Here is a 24,541-nt window from a genome sequence, read left to right as displayed (position 1 = left end):
TTTGAAGAGGACATTATATTCTGCCCATCTGCTTGCTTTATTACCTTGCTTTCTTCAAAATCTCTCATTCCTCGCAAATTTTCTCCTCACTTCATGATATTTCCACAACCTCTCCAAGTTGCTTATTGCCTAAGTCATAAGGAGATCTTTTCATGTGGGCGGCACGGTGGCACAGTGGTTAGCACTGCTGCCTCACAGCGCCTGAGACCCGGGTTCAATTCCCGCCTCAGGTGACTGACTGTGTGGAGTTTGCACGTTCTCCCCGTGTCTGCGTGGGTTTCCTCCGGGTGCTCCGGTTTCCTCCCACAGTCCAAAGATGTGCAGGGTCAGGTGAATTGGCCATGCTAAATTGCCTGTAGTGTTAGGTAAGGGGTAAATGTAGGGGTATGGGTGGGTTTCGCTTCGGCGGGTCGGTGTGGACTTGTTGGGCCGAAGGGCCTGTTTCCACACTGTAATGTAATCTAATCTAATCAATCAAACGTAAAGATTACGTGTCTCTCTTTCTCTTACTCGCAATCGCCTGCTGTCAACTTTTATTTTCAGAGGAGCTTTCTTCCCAATAAAAATACTTTTACACTTCTCTTGCTAAAAATATTTACCATGTAACCCCAACTCCTAGTACATTGTTGGCATTACTAAAGTTTTGGTTCCGACAGTGTGAGTGAGTTGGCTAAATTTCACTGCAGAAGCATCATCAGGGAGCACAACCGTGTTCTTACTCAATATCCACAGGCTCATGTTGTTAACAGTGATTAGGAGCTGGTCAGGAGCAGAACCCTCAATTACCTCCTTTCTCCACTGAGATGTCACTCTCTTTTTCTAGGCTGCTATCACCTGATTCAACACAAAGTGGGACATAAACCTTGAATCTTTCTGGCATGCATGATTTACTCACTCACTGTGTAAATACACTGAGCCCACAGGACAGTTAGGTGGTTTTCCTTGTTATTCTCTTCATGTACAGCATTCCCCAGCAGGGCTATCTGTTTCAGCTCTTTACATCCTGTCCCCCCTCTCCTGAATTTCACTGAATGGCTAACCCTGCCTGGTAAATCATTTAACCTGACCTGTCAATCTCTAGCATTGTTGTCAGACAAAGCAACCCTATTTCGCCCCAGCCACTGCAAGATTCACTCCACAGGAGAAGAAAGGGACAATAAAATTGATGGGTAGTATAACATTCTGAGGGTAATTTCATGCAGTATTCCACTGTTTTCCTCAGTCTTTTCTTTGAGTCAACAGGGTGTAATGTAAAGGAAGCATTATGGGGAAAAGAAGCTGACGTTTGTGTGTTAACGTGACTGCTCTGCTTGAGTGACCTCATCGGCCATTTACAGCACCAATCAACAAGCAACTTAACTGCAGAAAAACGCCAGATTTGATTAGTAAATGTGGCAATTCTGTTGCCTCAGAATTATCTGAAGTAAATATCTGAGGGGAGCACTCAAATCTCAAATTTGACACCACTTCAGTCAGAGACAGCATGAAAAGACAGTGAAAAGATATGAATAACCTCACATTCCCAGTTTTTATTTAAACTAGGTTTCCTTGGGAAACCTTTCTGAAGCACAAATAAACTTTTTCGTTGTCGTCATATGCATCTCTAAATTGTTGCCAGCTATCCACATTGGAGTGTTTTAAATGCTTTTCCAGTTACTTTGAGGGTGAGAGTCTTTGGCCAGAGACTGGGGAAGATGGGATTGTTCCTCAGGGCAAAGAGAATTAAAGGGAGACTTGGTGAATGTGGTCACAATTATGAAGGGTTTTGATCCAATAACTAAGAAGGAAGTGTTTCCACCTAATGAAGAGTCAGTGACAAGACGATATTAAGTTAACTGAGAGAAAAGCAAAGACAAGAATTTTCTAAAGACTTACTTTATGATCTAGAATGCATTGACTGTAAGTCTGGGGCCAACAGAATCAATTGGAAATTCCAAAAGAGAATTGGATATTTCCTTAAGAAGGAACATTTTGCAGGGTTATGGATAAAGACTGTATAAATGGTATTAATTGCACAGTTCATTGAAAGAGCCAGGATAGGCTTTGCCAAGCTCTCAGCTTCATGCTGGGAATAAGGGGATGTAGGCAGCACTGAAAATGTGTTGCTGGAAAAGTGCAGCAGGTCAGGCAGCATCCAAGGAGCAGGAGAATCGACGTTTTGGGTATGAGCCCTTCTACAGGAATCAGGAATGTAGGCAGCACCCCAATATCACAGATAGAATTCCATCCAAGGTGATCCTTGAGAGCTTCTGTGTACAGGTTGACATCATTGGTGAACCCAAGGTTGTCCTAACTTGTGGCACCTATCAAACAACTTTTCCCTTGGGAGGAGGAACTGAGACCAATTGTAGCAAAACTATCTATGTGCTAACTCCGATCAGCGAAATCAGACAGCAAATTATTGGTGGATTCTGGACGTTGTGGGCAGCAAATGATGAAATGTCTGAAAACTGAGCAGTGTAGGCAGTGTCTGTGCAGAAAGAACATCATCAAGTTGAAACTGTGGGTGCCTTTTTTTGAGGTGTATTGGAAGGCAAGGGGGGCAATGAATCAGGTGGGAATATGACATGTGAACACAATACTCCCCCCAGAATAAAGCCCGGGGATGGAAGATCCACGGTTGACCTTCCTGCCATTTGAGGCCCTTTACTGGCCAATTAGTGACCATTTTGGAAAGCAGGTATTACTATTGCTCACCTATATTTGCTCAGTAGCCACCTCTAAACTCTGGAGAAGTACCACCAGTGCGATCTGGACAGATCTCTCAAATCCATTTGCTGGACAAGCACACAAGTATCAGTATGCTCACCTCGGCCAACATGCCTAGCATTCAGACATTGACCATGCTTACAGACCACATTGTCCACCGAGGCAAAAGTGAGGACTGCAGATGCTGGAAATCAGAGTCTAGATTAGAGTGGTGCTGGAAAAGCACAGCAGGTCAGTCAGCATCCGAGGAGCAGGAAAATCAATGTTTCGGACAAAAGCCCCCATTGTCCACCTGCCTGACAAGAGATTCCCAGATGTTTGTGCTCTACTCATAACTGTGACATATCAAGAAAGCCTCGGGGTGGGTGGGGGGTTGTGGGACCAGAGATGAAGGAAACCCTTCGAAGACACCCTCAAAGCGTCCATGAAAATGTGAGGAACCCCTGAGAAAGTTTGTCCAGGACCTAAAGTGGAGGGGATGCCCCTGGGAAGGCTCTGTGCACCTCATGCCCCGTCAGTGACAGCCGGCTGAAGTGGCGACAGAGAAAGAATTGGGCACCCCCTTTGCCTTTTTCCTACCCTCTGCTTACTCCAAATCTGTTGATCATGTACCAAAGTCTCCAGTCACCTGAGAACTCACTGTTAGTGTAAAGCTAGCCAAATTTGACCAGGACAGACCATGTAAGAGATACTGAATTACTTAATAGCCTCACCCCACCACTGCTGGCAGTAGTCAGGCTTGTCACCATGTAGCATGCATGGCATATAAACGGTGCAGGTAGCTCGGTGGTGAGTGAGGGGCGAGTCCCTATTGTCTGATTGAGGGGCATAGCATCAGGAGTGAGATCCTTGCCCCATCTGGTGAGCCCCAGCCTCCTGCCATTTCTTATCTCTGGCCTGGATTGCTCTTTGATGCAAGGCCTCCAATAGTTGTTATTTCTATGGTTTGCATGGTTTCCCTGGTAGTACTGGTGATAAAAAGACTGCCAGCCTTTTGAGTGACTGGCATCTCCTGGGCATGTTTGGGATGGATTTTTGCCCATGCATACTTGATCCCTGAAAGTCCTGCCAATGGCTAGCCCTTCGTGCACTTAAAACCAGTTTGCATTCCAAGAGTTGAAAACGTGTGAGTCTCAGTAATCTTCCAGCCAGCAGGCAAGACCTCATGAAATGTACCCCCACTGACCTCTTAACTATTCCTCTCAATACTAATGTTATCTGTGGCACTGAATGTTTCCAACAACTTTCTTCATATTTCGACTAATTCAACATCGATACTGAAGCAAGCATGAGTTTTTCCAGGCCTGTATGTCTCTGTGGCTAACTGCCTTAAACTGCTGAACTAAACTGCAGCATCATCACATTAAAAATGTCACTAATCTTTGAAGAAGCTCCAGACAAATAAATAAGCTGGAACTGCCTCAGCTCTTGTCGAACGAAGCGATGGTGAAGCACTCCAGACTGGCACCAGTAGGACTATGACTAGGTGGGAATATTACTCATATCTTTGAAGGTTGGGTTTAAGATTAATTATTAATAGTGGGGTTAAAATTTCTGAAGTGAAATTGGATGAGATTTCTATCTAGCTATTTCTCTCACTTTGATACTATTCACATCCTGAGAGGGTGAGGTCCATTGAATAACAAGATTGGGGGAAAATGCCAGAAATTAGATGATTTTGGATTCATGACTACAAAGTGGAAGTTCAAAGCAACTTCATTGATTAGGACAGGTATATGTTATTGAGATTGGTGGTAAACTGAATTTTTGGTGGTTCAGTTGCACAGCTCACCTCGCTGCATCTAGTGAATCAAGTGCTATTTTGGATCCACCTGTTGTCTTGATAGCACTTGCTTTGTCAAATTTACTTGCTACTTCCATGCAAAATAGGACATTAATGGAATTATTAATTGACTCCCATATACCAATCCTATTAACAAAACTGGATAAAGAGGGGGGAAAAAGGCATCTGGCCTATACTATGCACAAACTTGGGACACATGATGTTAGCATTTTTAGCCCTTACTGCCCAGGCCTCAATGTGATGATGGTACCCCTTTACGAAAACTACCTAAATTACCATTTGCGTGAGTGTCGATGCAATGGAAACTGGATAATATGTCATCAATGTGCAACTTGTTTTATGGTGGTGTGTCAATTATAAAATTAACCCTGATACCTTTCAATGTTATTGGCATGTTTGCTGCATCATGTTCCCACAGCACAGACTTTAGTAAATCTGGACTGTTTCACAGAATAAGCCATTCCAATCTAGAGAAGCTGTAAAATTATCTTACAGAATGTGGATTGATTTTATTGAATTTTACCTAATTATTAAAATTTATTGCATTTATTTTATTGAACGTAGATTTAATGTGAAAGGTTATGTGGCATAGACCACTGTTTCTCTTGTAATCCTCTATTTTGGTGTTTAGCAAAGCAGAGTAAATTTCCCTTTTATTAAATTAAACAGATTGTGACCATAAACCATTTCCCTAGGTATTCCCCCCTTCAATCTATGGCTAAGTGTAAACAGGATGTGGTGGTGCTGGTTTTACCTTGATAGTATATAGAAACTGAATCCACACAACAAACCTTGTAGCATAAACACTGCACATCCACTTCAGAGAGTTTTGCAAGCTTTCTATAAAGGCAGCTTTTTATTCTTGTCACTTCATTATTAGTTCTGCTATTAAAAATAAAGAATTTTCATTCATATCTGACTGTACGATATCTTCAAGCCACTTAAAGGACATATCACCAAAGGATTACATCTGAAACATAGCAATGGGCAGTTAAAATAGCTACACCCAATTGTTGCCATACCTCATCACCCACCACTCAATGTCTCATCCCACTGCCTTCTGATAATAATCTGAAATTGCTGTCTTCTCTTTTGAACAGATATCTGTCCAGCCACTGGAAAGCAGTCACTGAGCTCAGATGATGTCTGTGGGACTTTACACAATTTAACTCTCTCAGCAGGCCAACTTGAGGTCTAGAAAGGCCTTCCTTCCCCAGGTCATTGATTCAGAACCTAACCACTAAGCCAACAACTGGAGGTCATTCATTTTGGATCTGGCAGGTATCATTCCTTTCTCTCTAAGATCGTCTATTGTGAGCTTTCTGCTATTGGCTGGTTCTTCCTACCAAGTTCAGGTTGGAGGCTGATTGGGATGTCAATAGATCACTTTACTCCCATTTTAAACAGGGACAAGGCACAGAGCATGGATGCAGCAGAGCAAGGTGGGATGGTATTTGGTCTTGCATCAACTTGTAATGAGGGGATCCAAATAAAAAGGTGAAAATGAGACAGGAGGCTCCACCGCTGGGCCTCATCACCCTCCCCTCAGATTGCAGGCTTGCTTCTTCCTGTGGAGGAATGGAACAAACTGAATCACCCAGATTCCCCAGGGAGCATTGGGATGCCATCAGGCCAATATATTAGGCCCCAGGGCAACCCTCTCATTACCTTCAGAGGCTACACAACCAGCAATGGTGAGTAAGCAGTCAGCATAATTAGTTTCTCATTTATAGACAGGTTTTGGTTTCAAGATGACTTTATGGTGGGTAGTCTGAGAGGTCAAGCAGGAGCAGGATGGCATCCTTCCATCTTCAAGAGACAACAGATACAAAGCACATATATCATCTTGCCTAGAATATCAATACACCCCTCCCATTACCCAACATTCACTATGTCCTTCTCCTTTGTGAATATTAATGCAAAGCATTTGTTAAGGATCTCATCTACTTCCTCTGGCTCCATGCACAAATTTTCTCCTTTGTCCTTGAGTGGACCTATGGTTTCCCAAACCACCATCTTGCTCCTGAAATATGTGTAAAGTACCTTGGGATTTTCTTTAATCCAATTTCCCAAGAACCCTTCGTAGCCCCTTTTGCCCTTCCTAATTCCTTGTTTAAGTTCTATCCTGCTTCCTTTATAGTCTTTGAGGGCTCTGTTTGTCTTCAGCTTCCTAAACTTTATGCATGCCCCCAAGCTCACAATTTTGCTTGTCATCCAAGGTTCCTGAATCTTGCCATCCTTTAATTTTCACAGGAACAAGCTGGTCCTGAACTCTAATCAACTGGGCTTTAAAAGATTCCCACATGAAAAGTGCAGATATACTCTTAAACAGTCACCCTACAATCTAGATTCCCCAATTCCTGCCTAATATTGTCGTAGGTAGCCTTCCCTCCATTTATCATTTTCAAATGAGGACTACTTTTATCCTTATCCAGAAGTAACTTAAAACTTACAGAATTATGGTCACTGTTCCCAAAATGCTCTCCCACTGAAACCTCAGTTACCTGGCTGGGCTCATTTCCCAGGTCTAATATGGCCCCTTCTCTATTTGGTCTATTTACATGTTGCTTCAAGAAACCCTCCTGGATGTAGCTAACAAACTTCCCTTCATCCAAGCCCCTGGTGCTTAGGGAGTCCCAATCAATACAGGGGAAGTTAAAATCACCCACCATTTGATTTTTGATACTGTGCTTCATGAATTATTAAAGGTAGACGTGTCAGCAGTAGCTTTCTCGCATGTGCAAAGATTTAGGCTAATATCAATCAAAGCATGGGAATTCACTGATAAGAGCTAACTTATTATGTTTGAGAGTTTTATTTGGTATGGCTTTATGAATCTAAAAGGAAAATGTTGTGGGAATCATAGTTTTGTTGATATTCGTTCAGTTTGATACATTTCAAACATTTTAAACAATTACTTATTTCAGAAGTGCAGCGAAATTGTACAACAGAAGGAGGAGCCAAATATGTAAAAGACTCTGCGTCTTGCAGTTTGATGTAACAGTCCAAGTTGTTACCATGAGAACAACATCACTTCATTATCATCATCCCGAATACCAAATTGGGACCATCCAGTAAAATGCAGGAGACACTGTAGCTACTTGCTATCTACAATCTTGGAATAGTTTAACTCAACCTTATAAAATCTTTGCAAATAAAGCTATGCCTCTGCAACTTTTCAAAAGTAAACTAAAATACTCATTGACTAACCTTGCATTTTAATTTGCCAGCTTTGAGAAGTGGTTACCCAGCAGCTGCTTTCTAAAGCTTCTGTCCTTAATTTCATATCGAAACGTAAGCTCTTTCGTTTGTTGTCCTTGCATGAGTTTCCAGATTGAAATTCAATTTTCACATTGACTTCCTGACTTATAATCAAACAATTTGCAAAGGAGAGGCCATTTAGCCTCTTATAATTGTTGCAGTTATTTGAAAGAGTATCTATTTCGCCTGACTCCTCCACAAATTACCCCTTCTCTTTTTTTTATTTTTCAAAACTATATCGACTTCATTTTAAAAGCTAATACGGATTCTGTTTCCAGTACTTTCCCCCTGATCAGTCACTAATATGCAACAAGCCCCTGTTTGAAAAGAATTCCCCTGATCTCTCTTGTTTATTCCTTAAATTTATCATAGAACATAGAACAATACAGCACAGAACACGCACTTCGGCCCTCGATGTTGCACCGACCTGTGAACTATTCTCAGCTCGTCCCCCTACACTATCCCAAAATCATCCATGTGCTTATCTAAGGATTGTTTAAATCCCCTAATGTGGCTGAGTTAACTACATTAGCAGGTAGGGCATTCCACGCCCATACCACTCTCTGCGTAAAGAACCTGCCTCTGGCATCTGTCTTAAATCTATCACCCCTCAATTTGTAGTTATGCCCTCTCGTACAAGCTGACGTCATCAACCTAGGAAAAAGTCTTTCACTGTCTACACTATCTAATCCTCTGCTCATCTTGTATGTGTCTCATTACTGAAATTAATTGTCCTATATGACTTATCAAAGTCTCTAAAATGTTTACTATCACTAACTTGACCTTTTTCATTCTAAAGACAATGTAATGGATTTGTTCAATTCCTTGCTTTTCTATCAAATGCCATATTTCACATACTTAAGGTAGCGTATGCTTTTAAGTCATAGAGTCACAGAGATGTACAGCACAGAAACAGATCCTTCGGTCCAACTCATCCATGCCGACCAGATATCCTAACCTAATCTAGTCCCATTTGCCAGCACTTGGCACATATCCCTCTAAACCCTTCTTATTCATATACCCATCCAAATGCCTTTTAAATGTTGCAATTGTACCAGCCTCCACCACTTCCTCTGGCAGACCATTCCATTCACACACCAACCTCTGCAGAAAAGAGTTGCCCTTTAAGTCCCTTTTATATCTTTCCCCTCTCACCCTAGATCTATGCCCTTTAGTTCTGGACTCAACCAATCTAGGGAAAAGACTTTGTCTATTTATCCTATCCATGCCCCTCATGATTTTATAAAACTCTATGAGGTCATCCCTCAGCCTCCAGCACTCCAGGGAAAGCAGCCCTAGCCTATTCAGCTGTAGCTCAAATCCTCCAACTCTGGTAACATCCTTGTAAATCTTTTCAGAACCCTTTCAAGTTTCACAACATCCTTCCATAGGAAGGAGACCAGAATTGCACACAACATTCCAAAAGTGGCCTAACCAATATCCTGTTCAACCGCGACATGACCTCCCAGCTCCAATACTCAATACTCTGACCAATAAAGGAAAGCACACTAAACACCTTTTTCACTATACTGTCTACCTGCAACTCTACTTTCAATGAATTATGAACCTGCACTGAAGGTCTCTTTGTTCAGCAACACTCTCGAGGACCTTACCATTAAGTGTATAAGTCCTGCTAAGATTTGCTTTCCCAAAATGTAGCACCTCGCATTTATCTGAATTAAACTCCATCTGCCACTTCTCAACCCATTGGCTCATCTGATCAAGATCCCGTTGTAATCTGAGGTAACCTCCTTCGCTGTCCATTGCACCTCTAATTTTGGTGTCATATGCAAATTACTAACTATACCTTTTATGTTCACATCCAAATCATTTATATAAATGAAGAAAAATAGTGGACGCAGCACCGATCCATGTGGTACTCCACTGGTCACAGGCCTCCAGTCTGAAAAATAACCCTCCACCACCACCTTTGGTCTTCAACCTTTGAGCCAGTTCTGTATCCAAATGGCTAGTTCTCCCTGTATTCCGTGAGATCTAACCTTGCTAACCAGTCTCCCATGGGGATACTTGTTGAATGCCTTACTGAAGTCCATATCGATCATGTCAACCATTCTGCCCTCATCAATCCTCTTTGTTGCTTCCTCAAATAACTCAATCAAGTTTGTGAGACATGATTTCCCATGCACAAAGCCATGTTGACTATCCCTCATCAGTCCTTGCCTTTCCAAATACATGTACATCCTGTCCCTCATGATTCCCTCCAACAACTTGCCCACCACCGATGTCAGGCTCACTGGTCTATAGTTCCCTGGCTTGTCCTTACCACCTTTCTTAAATAGTGCTACCATGTTCGCCAACCTCCAGTCTTCCGGCACCTCACCTGTGACTATCGATGATACAAGCTCTGTTGAGTTGTCCTCACATTTCTAAAGATCTAAAATATTTAGTATCTTTGCTCCCCTACATATTTTGAACTTTTACAATTTAGTCTATTTGTCCACTCATTCTCCATCTCAAAATCCATGACCCCAATCCACTAACCCATCTATATCTTTCTGAAGTCGCATACAATTATTTTCAAAACGAGCCACAGTCCCAACTTAAAATACTTAGGTACTACATTTTTCAAAAGCTGACAAGATCCTGAAGCAATCTCTTACAACACTGATGAGTTCAAAGGTCAGATGGTCTATAAATCTGGACTAGTTTATTTTCTCCAACCAAAGGCCCAGCAGCACTCAAACATCATTGTATAACTAAGGTCAGTATTTTCAAATCTTGATTGTACTCATCATTAATGATACCATATATTTGGAAGAGAGTAATTATTTATATTCCTCCTCAGTTTTCCTACTCCCCTTTTGAACATGAGCATTCAGGTTGCTGTAAAGTTGTACAACTGTTGTTGCTTTGACTCTAACCCAAACAATTTGCTACTCTTCATAGATCTAGACAACGAGGGTTTGTTGTGCAGCTGTTTGGGCATTTAGAAAGCTGTGGTTTCCACTGGCTACATCAGGAGCTGAAATCTTGATTAAACTTTTCATTCTTGATCTCAAGATTGCTGAGCTAAGTTGTAATGCATTCTACTTCTGCCCAGCTGAGAATAGCTAACTCAGCACAGAGTGCGTTCACTGATTTCAACCAGGACAGAAATGGCGGTTTATTACATTTCTGTATTTTAAAACAGTTTTGCCAGTACATTACACAATGGGAATTGTCTTTAATACTATAGTGCCTAAGGCCTTACAGAACACTGACAATAACAGCAACAGCTACAACTTGCTATACAGTTCTTCTAATAGAGTAAAATGTTGCCTTTTAGGGGACAAACATTGACCAAAGCAATCAGGGTTTCTATGTTTTTACAGGGCCTCTGTCACAGGATTATTTTACATTATAAATTGTAGAGAAGAATAATTCTCTCCTGATCATAGAATATATGCTTCACTATTCAAAACATTCACTGGACATGGCACCAGCAATTGAGGTTTAGTAATGCTTAAATGTTTTACAGAAGCAGTTAAGTGCGAGTCTGCAATGTTGTTTACTAGCAGCTCACAGGCTAGATCAGGTAAAGCTTCTTTAAATTGTAAATCCCCTTCCTCTCATTACAGTGGGCTTGTGGTGCCAGGATTACCCATGGTGCAAGCACTCAAGAGAAGTAAAAGTGCTTTTCTTCATGTGTGGGGCTTCTGGTGCTGCAGGGGGCCACCGTGCTTCACTGAACTACAGCAGCCCTGGGACTGGGATTAGATTCACTATTTCACATGCAGGCCACAACAGGGCTTGCAAGAAGTTTCAAAAGACATCCACTATCCCACAGCATTCACAAACTCAACCTCATATCTCATTTGCATGATTGTATATAAACATCCAAATACACATAGATCCGTGTAGCAATACAAGTGATTGCACATTAATACATAATTATATGCTGCTGCACATGACATATTAACATCCTGTGCAGGCACACTGTGAGCAGACATGTTCAAATGAACAAACTTGCACTGCTGTGAAATATTACCTGTCCTCTGGATATGTCAAAGGATTTTTATGGGAATGAACTATTTCTGATGTATAATCATTGGCGTTTTGTGGGCAAATATATAAAATTCTATTATCTCAATTACTTTTATGGAAGTATTCTTTACCAAACCCTTTCTTCATAGGTACGCTTGCACATCTTCCTCTTCTTTTAAAAGTAAGTTGATACTTTTCTAATGTACAGTTCTAAATGTTGTCCAACTAGCTATTAATCCTGTTTTTTAACCTTGATACTGAGCACTGGCAGCTATTCAATTGCCTGGAGCATCTGGCCTTGCCAAATGGACATACATTTCCTCACTAACACCCCACCCTTAACCCCGATGCACACTCTTCCTGGCATTGATCACAGTGTGGTGATCACAAGTAATTTTCACAAGGGCTATGGTGCCAATTGTAGTTCATATTGCAGTTCCAGCTAAGATTCAGCTCTTTCAATACAGACGAGGAACAGAAAATTATGGTACGTTCTTGGAACTAAAAGAAATGACTATGGAAAGTGAAAAGCTGAAATATGGGCAAAAATGCTGACAAACCTGTCAGATGAAGCAGTACCTATGGAGAGAAAGTTTGAGTTCTGATTAAAGACTGAATAAAGGTAATTGACTTGAAACATCTGTTTCTCCAAATACTGTTTGACCCTCTGGGTTTTTCTAGCTATTTTTGTTCTTTTTTTTAGATTAGATTAGATTAGATTAGATTAGATTAGATTAGATTAGATTACTTACAGTGTGGAAACAGGCCCTTCGGCCCAACAAGTCCACACCGCCCCGCCGAAGCGCAACCCACCCATACCTCTACATTTACCCCTTACCTAACACTACGGGCAATTTAGCATGGCCAATTCACCTGACCTGCACATCTTTGGACTGTGGGAGGAAACCAGAGCACCCGGAGGAAACCCACGCAGACACGGGGAGAAATGTGCAAACTCCACACAGTCAGTCGCCTGAGGCGGGAATTGAATCCAGGTCTCTGGCGCTGTGAGGCAGCAGTGCTAACCACTGTGCCACCGTGCCGCCCCTTATCTTCTAAGAACCTATACCTCAACTGCTATTGCCCTAACTAGCTGAGTCAAAACGGTACAGCATTAATCAACTCTTTTTGTTGGGAGAAATAAAACTTGCTATGTCTTGTATTACAGCAATGACTGCACAGAGAAGAAAAAACATCTTGCTCGTAATGCACTTTGGGACATGAAGTCACAAAAGGTACAACTTTAAACCCTCTTTTTTCTTTAAATATTTGCTGCTGTATTTTCTATTGTAAGTAGTCAGTCTTTGCAAAAACAGTGTTGGCAAGCCATTTTATTGTATGGGGAGGTTGCAAAGGCACAGTGGTGTCACTCAAGCAACAAGAGACGATCCAGTTTCATATAACTGAAAAAAATAAGTTTCAACTTATTCACTACCTTCATGTTCTTTGAAATAAAGAGAATTGCCAAAACTTTATTCTTGCAAAAGTACTTTCAAGACCTATATAGCTCCCCTTTTAATTTTTACAGTTCAGCACAGAGTTTACCCATCACTCTTGCATCTTTGACTGTACTCGATAAAGAGAAGTGCAAAACAGAGTAAGCAAAACACTCTCCTTAAACTGCCTGCAAAAGCGCGTTTTTAATCAGTGGTAGAAAGTGATAAAGATGTTCCTGTTATGAGATTAGAGATTTACTGATGAGGCACTCAAGACAGAGCTTGCGATCTTAGGCCAAGCTCAAGTATTTTATAACCAGCAGAGGCAAAAAGATAATGGCAAAATTCTTTTTCAAATGTACCATTGAAGTATATTAGCATGAAGCCACTCTAGTCAGGAACCATCTGTGCCTTTTATTTTAGTATTTTATATATAAAGGGCTAAAAAATACTTTATGGATCATTGTATTTGAAAATAGGATCCCCAGCTTTCACAATTTTGGAGCTCTGTTGGTATTTACTCTTCGCAAATCAATCTCCTCCAAGTTCCCACTTTTTTTTCAAAAGTGCAGCTTCAATTCAAAGCCTTCCTGTATTCCTTTGTATGCTTGCTTTTGTTGGTATTCAATGAACTAACAGATTGAGAAGACAATAAAATCTTAAAGGAGACAAAGCTTTACAATGCCGCTCCATTTCTCCACCCCCTTGCATTCTGTGCCTCATCCAGAAAGTCGCTCTTGAATATAGTCACATCACAACATTGCGCTACAGCAGCAACATAATGCTTTGTTTTCAGATGGTGTTTCCCTCCAGACTAGTTCTCAGGCTGAAATAGGATAGGAACATGTTTGAGTGAAAAATAGAATTTAAAAGAAAACTTTTTTTGTTGGATTTCTGTTCATTTTTAAACAGAAAAATTTGTGTGAAGCCAATCTCTGCATACATAAGTTCTGAAAGGAACTATATAAGGAATGCTAAGTGACCCTCAATCCTAAGGTCAAACCTTCATGTCACTGTTAATACCCTTTGACCCTCATTATAATCAAGGAAAAAAAAATCCCTGTCATTTGAGACAATTCAGTGGGGTTTCAGAAAAATAGCTATTCTGATCATCCTTCAAAACTAATACAGGCAAAAAAAAGTAGTGATTTTTTAAAGGAGTTTTTTTCACTTTTCATACCACTTGTGGAGTTGCTTCCAATCTTAGTTTAAGACCACACATTTCTTTTGAGTCATTTGTGCCAATATTATTAAAATACAAAACAAGTAGCTAAGGTAGATGTTTAATAATCTGGATTACTTTCATTTGTTTAGTCATAAAACAAAGGCATTAGTTATCAATATTTTCAAAGCAAACATCTGATCCTAATTTTGTGCCTGGTTTTAGGCATGGTATATGGTGGGAACTTTCATGTGATGGAAGGTGCAGCCAATGAATATCCAAAAAAAATCCTTTGTGTCTTTGTTCGGAATGCAGCATCCATGCTGTACCTAGTTGGTTATTCTAATGAAAGTGGATCTAAGTAAAACTGTGCAAATCCAGCAGAGTCATACCAGTTTAAAAAAAATGTTTCCACATCCGTATTCCATTTGGGTTTTGCTGTTACATGCACTTTCTCTTCCTATGATATTGCATAATGCAAAATGGTGATTCCCTAATTGATCTTCCTTTCCCATTTATGGTCTCAGCTTGGTTCCTTTCATTGACTATCTGATGAAGACTAAACTCATCAGTGGAGATTACAGGGTAAGAACCAACATCCACCACTGTGTGGCACAGTTCTTTAGCAGATTAACTGATTAGAGTAGCAGATTGAATAAAAATTATCCTTTTTAAAACAGTTTTTCCAAATGTAACTGTGTCACAGAAGAGTTCTACTGCAAATTATCCTTTAAGTCAAAATATTTCTGTTGACTATTGCAACAGATTTTGAAATAATTGTTGTTGATGTTACTTTTATAAATAAATAGATGATACTTCTTTGTGTTTTCTTTTCACTTACCCAATTCTCTGGCCTATTCTTAAGAACTGACATGTCAATTTCTGCTTGCAGTGCTACCTTCAACAGTGCATTCAGACACATCAACATTGTTATGAAAAAAGTTTCTCCTTTGTCTTTCTGAACATAACGTTTCCATTAACAACGAAGGACATATCAAGTTGTTTACTGCATGCGTATTTTTTTGGCTGGATGTAATCCCCTAGTGTTTAATCCTCTTCCAAACCAGATATTTATTAAGGTCTTTTCAACTCAGTTGTGCATGTTGAGTTACCCTCATGTTTGGTTAGTCTCTTGATGCTAAGTAGGTCTGCCTGATGCACGATGAGCCTGATTGATGTTTCACAAGCCTCTCTGATGAGTTTTCCCAATGCTTGTCAAGGCTGCTTAATGTTTAGAGAATTTAACTCGTATTTGTGGTGAGTCTGCCCTTTTCAGATGCACCTACTGATGTAAAGGCTGCACTCACAATCACTGTGTCCTACTCCCCCCTTACCCTCTCTACAGCACACACAGATCTGATGTGTTGTGAAATTCAGACTTATTTGTCCTAAAATGCATCCCTGTCTGTCCCACTGTATGATGTGGAGTATCATCTCAGTTGCATGACACTGATCTTTTGCTGTAAATCCTATGTCTTCTGGTCTTGCTCCACAACTACCTGATGAAGGAGCAACTCTCCAAAAGCAAGTGCTTCCAAATAAACCTGTTGGGCTCTAACCTGGTGTTGTGTGATTTTTAACTTTGTCCCAGTTTAGCATTTGCATCACAAGGAAAGATAAAATGTTTTGAGATCCATTCACTTCTTTTGAGAAACCATTTCGAAGACTGAAACAAAGTGTTAAGCAGAGAAGTTGGGAAGGCATGGATGAAGGGGTGGATGTTATTCACCTGTCATGGCCAATAATCTCACTGTAATTCATTTTTGAAACTTGCCATTACTGAGTCGGTCATGGAAATTGCTACTTTCGTTCTGAAAAAAAGCACTTGTAGAGTCACTTGAAAATAGGAGCATGGGAATTTCACGCTTTTTTTGTCTGTGTGTAGAGGAGACCAATGAATAGGGAAATTTCTGAAGAAACCACCATAACCTTTGTTGCAATGATGAGGCAGCAGTGAAAGTTTTTTAATTAGTGCTTTGTGAATGGAGTTTGTTCTTCTCTCTGTGAAGCAGTTTGAACTTGTGCAACTGTAGCTAATTTTGACTCTGAGTAAAACTGCAGGTTCACATCAGTGCTGCCAAAAGCAACACCTCCCCAAAACGCCCTGTTAGCCACCACCCCTGTTCCTGAAGGATCTACTCACACACGGTGTACTCCTGCTAACCAATGCAAATTTTAATATCAGCTTCACTTCAGAACAATTCCCTTTATCCTTTGTGCTGGAACGGACAGGCAAAGCTCCAGTGGTGGAAATTGATTTTGTTAACACAGCACGCTGTCAGAAAATCTCAACTTTTACCGCTCATGTTATAATCAGTCTGCAAGTGTGTCATTAACTTGACCAGGAGAGGGAAGAGAGGCAGGATGAAAGCAAAAGGATGAAGGGGGTGTTGTTGATTTTTCTTTTGCTTTTTGTATAGAGTCAAACAAGGTAGAGTTTTGCTTCCAATCTTAAGGCTTGCTTTAGCTCAAATTGAAAATCTGGTCCAAGTTTCAAAGCAAAAATACTGAATCTTATCCGACGTTGTCACCTTAATCAAAAGTAGATTTGGTGCAAGCAAGGGCCAGAAACACTCCAGCTGACTAAAATTTCAGGCGTGGGCTACTTTCACTCCCAGAAATCATTTAAATTCGTCTGGCATGGTTTACCATCCAATCGTCTGGGGAGCTGGATGCCTGCCTATTTTCAGAGTGCACTTTCAGATAGGGCTCCAGGTTTAAAGTGGAAATGCATCTCTTAAAGGGAAATGATGGTGACTATCACCAAGCTGCTCTGTAATAAACTGCTGTAAGATAATCTTGTTCAGTGACGGATGAATGCTTGAAGAGAATAGGATGTTCATCCCCCTTTGGCCTTTTCTGCTTTTCAGTTAAATCATGGGCTGATCTGTATCCCAACACACTTACACTGATTCCATATCCCCAAATACACTTTGCTAACATAAATCCATCCACCACGGTCTTAAACTGATCATTAGATCCAGCTTTTGCAGTTTTTTGGGGAAGAAAATTTGAGATTCCCACTGCCCTATGTGCGAAGAACTGTGTTTGCTTACACACAGAAATAATTTCTCTCTAATATTCAGATTAGGCCTTCTTGTTCTAGATTCCCTCATCAGAAAAGAAAAGCTTCTTTGTATCTACAATACTGAACCCTTTTTTCAAAAAAACCTTAATTAAATTAGATCACCCCTCAATCTGGTAAACTCTGGGGAATCAAAACTAAGTTGATGCTATGTGTTCTCCAATTTTGGCTTCTAGTATGATTGCACTCGCTTGGCAATTCTTTGTGCCCTTTCAAAGACCAATTCAGTGTACATCATTCTTAAGATGCTATGTGTAAAACTAAGTGTAGTGCATTAGTTGAGGAATGTGCAATGCTGTATGCAACTAGGGCATCACTTCCTCTTGCATTTCAGATTAAATTAGGTGGTCTTTGTCAAATACTGTAAACTGAGAACTTTGTTTGTATCCCTACTATCTGTTTCCTACCAATAATTAACTTAAACCATAATGTTTCTAACTTATTTTTTAAACCCTTTAAAGTAATGCAGCTGCTTTTTATTTCTCCAAGATTTGTACTTGTACCTTAGATAGCGCCATAAGAGGCAGACATTGTAAAAGTTTTTTCACTGTACGTCTACAATGGAATACATATGACAATAAAGGGCATTCTATTCTAGTTTAGTTCAGTAGCCAGTCAATCTTGCCCTCTCTTTCTGCAAGTGAACATGGCATTCAACACAAAATTCACACAAAGCATTGCACTCCTGTCCAAGCTATGGCAACAAACTCTTCATGGGCTATCAGCACTAGAAATCTGACGCTATGGTCTTCTCTGGACAGGGTCTTTGACTGTTACTCAAATCCTTTCACTTACTTCAGAAGAACAGACATTCAAATAGCTTGATAGCATGAAACCAGACGTCTGTTACTGTGCGGAGGAGAAAGTGAGGATGCAGATGCTGGAGATCAGAGCTGAAAATGTGTTGCTGGAAAAGCGCAGCAGGTCTGGCAGCATCCAAGGAACAGGAGAATCGACGTTTCAGGCATAAGCCCTTGTTACTGTGCCCCTGATTTACAGGCTAACTCTTGTCCCTTTACTCTCTCCTCAAGGTTTATCTCCAGCAGCAAAATCTTTCAGTGCAAGACAACGTGGAAGCGAACAATTCCCCAGATAAGGCATCAGCATCTCTTCCAAGAAGCACCATCAACATTGGCATTTATTATAGGGATGAGCAGATGGTGCTGCAACAGACACTGTTGGACAGGAGAGGGTGTCACCCAGACAGTTGTGCAAGCTATTTGGAGTTGATGACATTCAGAAACATGATTGAAATTGGGAATGAGTTAATCTCCAATGTGTGTGGTATCATCTCATGTTGCATCACCTCTCCTTCTTCTATCTTGGAACATGTGGCAAGCTCCAGAAATTACTCACAGATGTTTATGGAACAGAAGGAGACCATTTGGCCCATCATGTCTATGATGATATGGTTATATTAATCTCATTTTCTACCTTTTTACCAATACCTCCGGAGGCAATGGCAATGCAAGTGATATCTAAATATTGATATTAAAGCGTTTTTGACTCAATCATCCTTTCAGGCAATGAGGTCCAGACTCCCATCAGGCTCCATGATAAATTTTCCTATCTTCTTCTCCTTCTACCTCTTAGCTTAAATCTCTGCTTCCTGGTTATTCATCTCTCTACTAATGGAAGAAGTGCATTCCTGGCACTCTGTATATGCTCCGCATGATCTTATACATCTGTATTAGGTCCCCTCTTGACCATCACTGTTCTAAGAGTAACAAACATTATTCACAAGGAAGGACTTGATGTCTCTTCGCAGTTAACAGGAATACTCAGGTCACTAGAAGTTCTGTTCTATCAACTGATCCCTGGCCTGTCTGTCTAGAAGACATTTTGTATCCTTTTCTTCTTCCCTCACCTGACTCTCCGTCTTGTCCTGGCCCCTCCAACTGCCATCCTCTCTCGCTATTCTGTTTATGATATACTGGATGGGAAATATTGTAGTGAGCTCCCGGACCTTTACAGGTTCTTAGGTTTTTCTTATGTTTCAAGAAGGAAGGAATTGTCACAGGTTGGATCAGTTTGGCAGATTGAAGGTGATATGACAGCTACCTGTGGACTTAAATTATTTTTCCCAATGGGAAATTCTGAGTAATTATCTTTCTGACCAACTAATACTTTCATGACGACATGATACTGTCTAGGATGCCCTAGATATAAGGGGAACCCAATCCTCTCAGAGTTTTCTCAATTTACATGTTGGCATCCACATGAGCTGTCATATATTAGACTCCTTTACCCATTGGGCAACAGTGGCTTGTTTGATGTAGATGTGCATTGCAAACTGGCCTGGGTATTCATACTTACTGAATTGGATGATTAAGTAAAACTTTAACAGCAAATTGTTCAGCATGGTTACCTGGGTCAAAAGACTGCAGGTCTATTCTGTGGCAGGAGGCTGCAGAGGCTTTACAGTGAAGTGGGACCTCCCTAATGCAGTTCTCCATGCCAGGGCACGTGACATTTCACCAAAAGTTCTGTGAGCTGATTTAAACTTCTTTATGAGCTAACACCCTCACCTGCTATTCTCTGACAGGCTCACTTATTGCATACCCCATTATTGAGGCAAGTGCTGCTCCCCTTCATCCAGTGGATCTTCCATCCAAAGCTGTAGCAAAATTGTCACTATAATAAGCTGTGAGAATTTAGATTGAATAGGGCAAGGAAAAATCAAGAAAGTGTGAAGCTTAAAAATCCTTTGGAATTCCACAAAGCACAATGTCACCCTGTTATGCATCAGTGACTTCAAGAGTACCAGTTCCTTCTAACTCTTCTGTCTTTCAATCTCCCACTCCTTGTTTAAGGCTCTTCATTATCAAGAATATTAACATTGAGCCTCATAGCTCCTTTGGTGCAATTTCATCTTTATGATGTTTCTGTTGAAAGAAACTACATATGAATGCTGCTGCATTAAAATCAGACATAAGTTGACCTTCAGATCACAAAATACATATGGATAAGGAAGGTCATTTGTCCTACTCTAGCATTGATACACAAAGAAACTAGTCTCCCATCAAGGCACCCAGCTGTTTCTTAAATTATTTCAGTATTTTCCTTCCCATCATTTCCCAGGAGCTGTGGGTCATGGCATTTTCTGGGAATAATTTTGCTAATGACTGAATTTTCAAATCTCCTAATACAAGTGCTTTATGTAACATATATGGACATATCTATGTTAGATTTTTTTATATATATATACAGCATGGATTTATGTGCATACTTTTCAATGAAGCACTGGCAATTAAAAGAAAAATTCAAATATTTTTCTTAAGTAGTGAGTACAAGCGACTTATACATAATTATTTTGGTACTTCAAAAACACTGGCAGCAATAGCAGGCTAAGACTCTACTACTAACAAGTACTTTTATTTTAAATGGGTAGCAAGATTACATGAAAGTGAAATATAATGCATTACGTAAGTAAATATATCTGCTCAGGGACATTTTATGAATATATTACCACTTGCAAATTCCAAAATCCCAATTAATTGAATTGTATTGCCCTTCTGTGGAACAAAGTCTGCATTCAAGAAATGAAAATAACAATTTCATAACCTACAGTACATCTTTATTCTCTATCGGAAAACACTTGATCAAGCAGAGACAACTTTAAAAATATTACAGAAAGAAAATTCAGTCACGTACACCTCAGCTCAGGTCAAAGGTCACGATGTGGTTTGCTGTCCCAGAACACATTCTAAATAAGAACCAGCTTTTTGAACACAACTGCAGGAGAGTCCAATCAGGTACATCTCAGCTCGCATCAAAGGCCATTATGTAATTTCCTGTGCCGGAACACTTTCCAAATGAGAACCAGGTTGGGAACACTACGGTTAAAAAAAAATAATCAGGCACAGCTGAGCTAATTTAAAAGGAGAACATTTGGATGAGTGGCATAACGTTCACTGTTCACCAAGCAAAGAGTTATTTATTGTCTTCAGCCCAGTTGGTTTCTGGCTTGGATGACAAGGCCTAGATCAACATATTTAAATTCACTGCTAACAATATTCACAGTTGGATCAGCCATTGTGTTAGTCATGGCTCTGTTAAGTACTTTCAATATTGCTTCACAAATTTCCAACTTGAATTATGTTCTTTTCTATGTGATAGAGAAGGGAACTCTATCCCTGGTACTTAAATACTAAAAAGCGATGATGTTAGGAGGTGTGGAATTGTATTATTATTTCAATATTGCTTCACAAATTTCCACAACGATGAGGCCAAACTCAAGGCCGACACATCCAGTGCAGCTCTGATAGAGTGCTGTGTTGTTGGAAGTAGAGTTTGTTTTTCAGATGATACAGTTACCAAGACCGCACTACCCCCACCTCCTGCTTCCAGCTCCCCCCCCCCCCCCCCCCCACCAACATCCTGCTTAAATGCTTGGAAATCTTCACCTCTCCCCACTTCACCACCCTGCCCGCGCCTCTCCCTTTATCTGCAGCTCCCCATCACACCCACCCCCAGTCCTGAAGAAGGGCTACACCCAAAGCATTGACCTCTACACCTCCTGATGCTGCCTGCCTTGCTGTGTTCTTCCAGCCTCCTGCCTGTCTACTTTGGAAAAGATCCATGGCACCATTTCAAAAAAACAGTGAGAGTGATATCTTTGGTGTGATTTCTTTATCCCTCACCCAAAGTGACCACAGAACAAATTGTCTGGATCATTATTATATTTCTGTTTGTGGGAGTTTGCTGTATGAAAATTGGTTGCTGTATTAAAGCAGTAAATATGTTTCAAAAGCATGTCATTGTGTAATGATACCAGCTAATGGGCAAGTCAGACTGAAATCTGGCTTAATATATCATACTCGATGTTTTGAAAAACAAAGAGGTAGTTTCTTACTAAAACACAAGCATGTGATGCTGCAGATTTGATTTTAATAATAAAACATGAGTTTATTGAGTAAAGAAACTAAAATAAAAAGAATAAACCAAGTTTATATAAACCAACATATAACACAATTCCATGCATCCGAACATCATCACTTTACAGTATTTAAATATCAGAGATAGAATTCTCTTCTCTATCACATGTATAAGAACATAAGAGCAGGAGTAGGCCATCTGATCCCTGGCCATCTGATTCCTTGAGCCTGCTCTGCCATTCAATAAGAACATGGCTGATCTTTTTGAGGCCTCAGCTCCACTTACCTGCCCGCTCAGAGTAACCCTTAATTCCTTTATTGTTCAAAAATATACTATCGTTACTTTAAAACCATTCAACAAGATGGTCTTAACCACTTCACTGGGCAAGTAATTCCACAGATTCACAACCCTATAGGTTTGAATTTTTCCTGTTTCTTTAATTTTCCAGTCTTGATAATTTGGTAGGCTCTTCCTTGATTATTCACACAAATAAGCTTGGATTTTCTCAACTTCAAATAATTGCTCAGGCTCCTAACTAAACACTTGGAATTTTCAAACTAAACTCTTACGATGAAGTAACCTATTTCCTAACTGTTTTAAAATGTCTCCTTTCTTCAGGATGAACTATGTTCCTCCATCGACTTCTGACTAGGATTTATGTGAACAGCAACCAAAACCTTTCCAAACTATGGCAGTTCTGAGCTAAGTAGAAATAATCAATTCCTTCTTTTTCAAAGGAAATGCTTTTGATGTTAACTTCTGCCTTATTGTAAAATGCACACAATGCAAGCAAATTCTCTTTACCACTCCAGAAACTCTCTCTCTTATGTTGGCTTTATAAAAAAAAAGTGGATCCAAAAATATGACATAAAACAAACTAAAACACACATGTCACTGGGTCAAAAGCCAGATTTGCTAACAATACAAAGACAGAGAGGAAAGCAGTGCAGGTGGTATGGGCATTTGAGCTGTTGTATAGTTTCAAGTGGAGACTCCGTCGCCTTTCCACTTCCATGCTGATTAAGCATGTAGTGGGAAGGTCCATTGACCACTTAACTACACACCATCAATTTGAGATCCCTAGGCCATCTTTCTGCTGCTGTACAGACTATTGCCAAGCAGGTAACATGTAGCGTGGGGTTGCTTGTGGTCTCCCAATGGGATCTCTCACTCAAAGATATGTAGTGCCTAATTAAGAAACCCTGAGTAGGAAGTTGGCAGCTGATAGCCAAATCCTTGGCCTTTCTGCCATCCCCTCTTAATTTTTTTCCATAGAACCCCAAACTGAAAAACTCCTGCCACCATTATTTGTTTCTGGCCTGGGTCACTCTGCAATTTGGCCTCTCAGATCGGTGCATTTCCTACAGCAGCTACTATCTCCCAGTGGCACTGCTGAGAGAAAGAGGTTTTTGGCTTTGATTACCCAGCAGTGCTGAGGAGAAAGACCTTACTGCCCCCATGGTCCTGATCACATGGGAAGTCTGTTGCTGGCCATTAATTTCTTCATTGGCTCATTGTTTAGGAGGTATTCCTTAAAGAGGCAATTTGGCTTATTACATCACTCCCAGCTAATAGTTGAGACCACCACTACCCATAACATTCTCTGAAATAGTCTGCAAAAGCAAAGAGAGATGTTTAGTGAGTGGGGTAAAGTTTGACAAATTATAATTAGAATGAGGTTTAATGTCACATGTACTCACAAAAGTACAGTCAAAAGTTTACAAGTTGTCACTTACGGTGCCACCTTAGGTACAAAAGCATCTAGGTACAGAATCTTAGGGACAAAGCAGAAAAATAAAGAAACAACTTTATAAAGTTAAACATTACAGTCCTTCTTAATAAAAAGTAGGAGAGCAAAGACACATTGTGAAAAGTTCAATGCAACAATTCATAAATTACTGGCGATGCTGGGCGTGCACTCCTGAAAATAGTTTGAGCTCACCTGTTCCTGGCTTGACCTCACCCCGGCCACTGCCTTGGGCTGCCTACTCCCACCCTTAGCACCATCCACCCCGGGCTGCCAACTCCCACTTTCACCGCCATCTAACCCGGGCTGCCTACTCCCACTTTCACCGCCATCCAACCCGGCTGCCTACTCCCACTCTCACCGCCAATCACCCCAGTCTGCAAACTCCCACTCTCACCGCCAATCACCCCAGTCTGCCTACTCCCACACTCACCACCGTCCACCCGGGGCTGCATACTCGCACTCTCACCACCAT

General features: G+C 40.6%; 3 long non-coding RNA genes across 4 annotated transcripts in view; 2 read left to right on the top strand and 1 right to left on the bottom strand.

The window, feature by feature from the left end:
* Nucleotides 1-24,541, bottom strand: part of LOC122552763 (uncharacterized) — a 301,823-nt gene that overhangs the window by 11,670 nt on the left and 265,612 nt on the right. The gene's annotated exons all lie outside the window — the stretch shown is intronic.
* On the top strand, nt 5,643-11,939 carry LOC148148941 (uncharacterized). Its single transcript, XR_015758419.1, has 3 exons — nt 5,643-5,794; nt 11,253-11,309; nt 11,908-11,939. It is a non-coding gene; the product is annotated as an uncharacterized LOC148148941 (long non-coding RNA).
* On the top strand, nt 12,208-15,908 carry LOC122552764 (uncharacterized). The gene is made up of 4 exons (XR_015758418.1): nt 12,208-12,380; nt 12,927-12,993; nt 14,884-14,941; nt 15,249-15,908. It is a non-coding gene; the product is annotated as an uncharacterized LOC122552764 (long non-coding RNA).

The sequence above is a fragment of the Chiloscyllium plagiosum genome, unplaced genomic scaffold (assembly GCF_037043375.1).
Source record: "Chiloscyllium plagiosum isolate Xiang-an unplaced genomic scaffold, Cpla_swu_hap1 HiC_scaffold_10, whole genome shotgun sequence".
NCBI lineage: Eukaryota > Metazoa > Chordata > Chondrichthyes > Orectolobiformes > Hemiscylliidae > Chiloscyllium > Chiloscyllium plagiosum.
The sequence above is the reverse complement of the archived record's forward strand: the minus strand, read 5'-3'. Positions and strand labels throughout refer to the sequence as shown.